Source organism: Parus major, chromosome 8 (genome assembly GCF_001522545.3).
Source record: "Parus major isolate Abel chromosome 8, Parus_major1.1, whole genome shotgun sequence".
Lineage (NCBI taxonomy): Eukaryota > Metazoa > Chordata > Aves > Passeriformes > Paridae > Parus > Parus major.
Genome location: NC_031777.1, coordinates 6,735,387 through 6,741,386, shown reverse-complemented (window position 1 = coordinate 6,741,386; position 6,000 = coordinate 6,735,387).

The following is a 6,000-nucleotide window of genomic DNA, read 5'->3' as shown; positions in this document are numbered from 1 at the left end:
ATAGCTACAGATAAGATGAATTGCTGCTCCCCTTCCCTTCAACTATTTCCGTTTCAGCCCAATGAAGAGGAGAAAACATTATAACAATTCTGACTTACTGTTGCCTGACTGCTGGGAAAAACTTTGGGTTAGTAAAAAACCTTCAAGGCTTTGTTTGAGGTCTGGGTGAGAAAATAGTCCATGGTATACAACTGTGGGAGTCAGGCCTGCTGGGACCCAGGGCCAGAAAGATTTCATCCCTGAAACCCTAGGTGTTAGCTTCAAGCTCTGGGAAACATTTGTTAGGTTGAGGCAAGCTTGAAAGACCTGCCCATCATCCCCTAGTGTTATTATATTAAATTTTGTTGATTATTCCAAGTTCTGCTCCCCTATTGGTTACCTGTTCCCCCTATAAAGTTATCTTCCTGGACTGTTCCACTCCCAACATTATAAATTGTTACTTCCCCTTGATTTCTGGTCTTTGGAGCCTGTCCCTATACATGTGTGGTTTATGGGTCTCATCCCTACTTTATTTTCCTTATTAAAGTTCTTATGTTTTCAGGCATTCCATTGGACCTGCTCTTTTTATTTTGTGCCTCAGGGGACTCTAGAGCTTTAAGGATTGTTGAAGCCACTCTCACCATGACATGCAACAATCTCCAGCATCCAGAAGATCTCTCTGAAATGACAGGCATTCAGCAGGGTCCTTAAATCAGGGTATAGGAACTTCTGAGTATCCTGAAACATGTCCCACAATAAAGGGGGGGGGGGGGGGCATAGTTCTTAAGTTTAATATGGATAATTTAGATTAAAAAGCAAATAACATAAACTATAAGAATACAAGGATTTATGATTAATTTATCTCTGTTATTTTAATCTTAGAGATCAAGAAAATGCAGGCACTAGGACTTTTTGTAGGAACAGAATTTAAATTCAAACTCTTAATTTACCTGTTGTGGAAACTGTGTGCATGAAGGGAGTGAGTCAAACCTAAGACATGCTGCCATCTGGTTGCAACCCAATGAGTGGGAGGGACAAGGTCTTTGGGCTTTGAACAAGTTAGATATAAATACTGACCTCACTGGCAAAGGTCTGCTCAGAAGGACAGGCAGAGGGACTCCCCAGACAGAAGGGGAAATACTCCCAGTATCCAAATATCCCAAATAACAGGCACTCCAGTATAATTAATAAGCCCAGAGTATTCTGGGGAGTGCTTGGATTAAAGGATACTGGAGTGATAGAGGCTTCTAAGGGAGGAAATATTTCTCTTTTAAGAGGAAAAATGAAAAAGACTCTGTGCCACAATTAGGAGATGAAGATCCTTATAGCCAGCAGAGATTTATCCTGTTTAAACATACTGTAACAGGGCCATAAAAGCATATGTGCAGTATATCTGTAATCAAATCAAATTGAAAAAGGGCAGAAGGGAAGTTTTGAGAACTCAACCAAATAGTTGAATTTCTTATTCTGGAAACTGAAGCTTGCTGAAAAAGAACAGGAACCATGGCAAGTAATTTGGGAATGAGGGGGAGGACTTAGTACTAATTAGCCAAGAATATAAATGATAAATTTGTATTGAAAGTAAGAAATGTCTTATGGAGAATAAGCCTGTCTATGGAGAGAAGAGAGCAATGAGAGAAAATCAGCATTGTGCTAAATCAACCCAATATATATTGGTGCAATGGCAAATTTAATTATTAAACTTGACTTAGGTGCAGAAAAATATCTGAAACACAGTGAGGACAGTCTTTTGAGTAACAATATGAGAGTCATTTGATTTATTTCATATCTGACATGAAGATTTTGGCTTAGCCATTTTGCTATGTTCTGTTATGGCACTGTTGTGTTCTTGTATAGATGAAATGATTGCTGGGTATATTAGACTTCTGTTCTCAGTCTTCCATAATTTTTTATTGGAGAAGGCAGCGATAATTTTTATTATTTCTGCATAAACACTGAGGTTGATTCAGGTCCCATGACAATGGAATTGATGTCAGGAGAGTTACCCACAGTCAAATTTTTAATTGAGCAGTGCCTTTTTATATGATTAAAGTATTTATTCTTTGCAGAGAGTTTTAAAATCATTCAAATAATGCCCTTGGCCTCTGCTCAAAGGTGAACTTTTTGGAAAGTTTGAGCAAAAACATTTCATCCGTGTGTGAATATGAGGAGAGTGGAAAACTATTTTTCCCTTTCATAAAGATTTTTGCTGCCTTCTTTTGAGCAGTTCTGCAGTGTGAGTAGCTGAGGCCTGTGGGCTAAAATATGGCATTGAAATAGCCATAACTATGAAGAACCTTAGTTTTAGCTTTGATTTGACTGAGTTGTGAGCCTCAGAAAACAATATTCTCAGCATGCACTGCAGGATGCTGTTTCTTCCTTCAAAGCTGCTGAAATGTGAAGTAGAGAGTATTTACTGTGAGCAACTGAGGAACTCTGCAGCACAAAATATTAGAGAAGGATATTGCTCTGAAGCTTCAGGGTCACGTGGCCATGGAACGGGAACAGAAAACCTCTCAAAGCACTTATGGTTTACAAAAAGTTTCTGCATGTTTTGTGATCCATGAAACTGAAAGTCGAGTTCTAGGACCTGAAGTCTCTTCTTCTGCAGGTCATTTCCAAGGAGCCCAGAGAGTGAGTAGGGATAAGATATGGATGAGTAGTGATAGGGCTAAGCCCAGACTCTGAGGCCCTATTTGCCCTCCTCTGTAGGCAAAGAGGTTTAGGTCACCTCTATCTAGTAGTAACAATCCAGTAACAATCTGCTGTTGTTACTCCCCACGACATAGCAGGGGTGCACTTTCCCAGCAATGTGCCCCTGGTTTTACATGCAGGATTGCTTTGAAGGCTTTCCCAATGGGAGTCCAGGGACTTGCTGATCCTGAAGGAGATATGCCCCCCAAATCTGAGATTATGTCCCTTTGGACAGCACAGCCTGTGAAACAGTGCATGACAATCTAATTGCAATCACATGTGAAATCAGAGGGCCAGGGATGGCTGGATGCGCTTCCTTAACTACATAATTTTTTGACTTAGCATAGTTAATTATGCAGCCTTATGAATCATTAATTTAGTTTTATGTATGGGAGCTCTGATGCATTTCCTCTGGCAGTTTACAACGAAACTGGTTAATATTTGCAATTAACTGAAGGCTTTTGTTTAGTTCTGGTTTCCAGGAAGATTATGATGGACTTGTGTGTCTGGCTCTTTACTGAGCTGCAACTGCACTGTCATATCTTTCGGAGTGAGGGGGGAGCAGTGTTTTCCCTTTTGCACAGGAGTGAGGCTTGCCAAGGTTGCAGAAAGTAAAAAAGCAGACACACAGTGTGTATTGTAGCATTTTCGCTTTGATTAGTTAGTTTGTAATTGAAATTCAATGTTTGATGCTAACAACTTTTCTGACTGTGTAATGATAGTGCATCTCAGTCATTTAAAGAATATGTTTAACCAAGTTAATTAATCTCAGATGAGGCAGATGGAAGACCTGGTTTACTTCTGCTCCCCTCTACATCAGCTCACAGCATGTGCAGAGCATTGCCCATACTGATGGAAATGTGAGGTAAGTGCCTGTGAGGTGCTTTGTGCCATAAAGGACCTTCAGGATATTGCAGTGCACTGAATATTAAGCAGCTCTAAAGCAGCTCATGACAAACTGTGTAATGGAGTGGGAAGCTGGAACTTCGGTGTGCACGATGTAAAGGAACACTCCTAGGTGAATCTCCTGTAGTGTCTGGTGAAGAGCTCTCTGCAGCCAAGAGTCAGAGTGGGCTGTCAAAACAACACAGTACAAAACTGATTCGTGTTTGGATTTCTCTAGTGTCTGCATTATCTAGCTTTTGTGGTTTACCTGCATATGATTTTGTTTCTTTCGTTTCCATCTCCAGAACTGTAGGCAATGGCACTTGTTAGTTATTGAACTGAGAGCATGTTCCATAAACAGAAAGCAAGAACTTAGTATGGTTTAAAGAAACCAGATGAATAACAATCAATGAGATAGTCTTAACAGGAACAGTATTTATTTTCTTTTGTACGCACTCACTTCAAAGGCATCATCCATTGCAGGGGTGTCTCTTTGGACAGGCTTTATTCTATATGATGGATTCTTGTATTTCGTATGGAATGAACAGTGTCTCATGGAATTTTCTTTTTCAGTTATGGGTTAGGTAATGCCCTTGAGGTAGCATTGCTTTGGAGAAAAAGGAAATACTGTAAATATGTTGACTACAAAGGCATGGTTACTAGGAAGTGTCTTGCATAACCAACACACAAGCAGTTCTGGCTCCCGGCCTACTCAAGCACCAAGGAGTGGAAATAGCTTGAGCTGGTGCTGCCATTTAAAGGACCTTCTTGAAACCATGGCTTAACTTATGGCTTTTGTAATGCAAGGAGTGTGTTTTTATTTTTTTTTTAAAGAAGGAAAAAAAAAATAATTATAGTGGTGTGGGGTTTTTCCCATCTCCCAGCGAACATACTTCCCCAGTGAAGGTGAGCTGCGTGCACACCTCAGATACATGGCTTTATTCTTTCAGGCTGTGTGATTTCTTTCTCTCCTACAGAAGCTGTCAGTAATATTCTTGCATCACATCATTGCTTCATCCTTTTCCTTTGCTCTCCCAAATATTTTCCATATTCGGATATCTCTGACTTCTGGTTTCCTCCTCTCCTCCTGTCAGGCCCTGAGCAAGGACAGTAAGATAAGCTGGTTTTTATTTCCAGCTGCTTTACGGATCTTGTGCTTTGTCTTCCCATGCAGGCATCTTCATGCCAACTGTAGCAACAGCTCAAACCAAGGGAAAATCATCACTTTGCCACTACCTTATTACTCTGTGGACAGTCAGCCAGTTCTTGTTGGGCTATAAGTGGTCAATGATCTGCAGTCTGAGAGCTTTCCAGACCTCAAAGTATTTTATTTTATAACATTTCACTGTAAGAAGTGTAAAGTTGCATTCACAAGTAGATTTGTGCTTCACTCTTGTTGCAGGTGGGAGGGGCAGTGTGCTCAGATATATTAGAGGAACAATTCTGCTTTGGTAAAAAAGGGCAGGCACAGGGCTTGATTATGGCAGGAATGTAGTTATTACATGTGAACGTAATTTGGAAAGAACTAAATGTTTAATAGAGTGTTGACTGTATGGTTCACTGGAATGATCTATGATCATTCATAGATCAGTTTTGTGATTAAAATCTGCTAAAAGAGCAAACCAGCAGTTCTACTAAACTGAGTTGTAAACTCTTCTTCCTCATTTTCAGGCTTCCTTCTGTCCTTGAAATCTTTACAGAACATCTTTTAGATTAATCACAGTCTGGTTGCTCTTCATATTTTTCTGTGCATTTGGACTTCTCTTGGTCTCAAATAAGTGGTTGTACAGTATATAATAGATTTTAAATGTAATTAAGTGTTACATATGCTTTTTCACTTTTCCAGTATTAAATAATCAGTTTTGCATATATAAAGCAGATTTTTAGGGGCCTTGAAATATCCTTTTCCCAAGGCAGACAGTTATCTATAGAATGTCTGATTACTGCCCCTTCTGTAACCTTTCACTGTGACATGATTGGACTCTGTGATCTCAGAGATGGTTTCCAATCTAAACAATTCAATGGTTCTAAAGTCTGGGCATTGTATCTCCCTAAAAATAATCTGTGAAGAAAATCTAATTCTGTGCAATACTAATGGAAAATCAAATAAATAAAAATGGTACCTTTCTGCTGCTTGCTAAACCATATGAAATCATCTGCTGGTCCTTCCTGATGGAGGTTCTCTCTGTCATTTGTCAGTGGTCAAGGGGAATCAGGAACATAATTTTTGAGAGGGCTTGTGCTCTTCCTTGAATGGAAAATCCTGAGCTTGTCTGTCCATAAGGTGTTCTGTAAGGCTCCAGTCTGAAACATGTGATTCAAGAGAAACAAAATAGCATCAAATACAGGAGCTCCTTCCCACTGTATTAACTCACTGCCATTTTCTTTTTAGTGAAGAAATAGAAAGATAAGTGCCATTTCTTTGTGACAGCCACCCAAAGT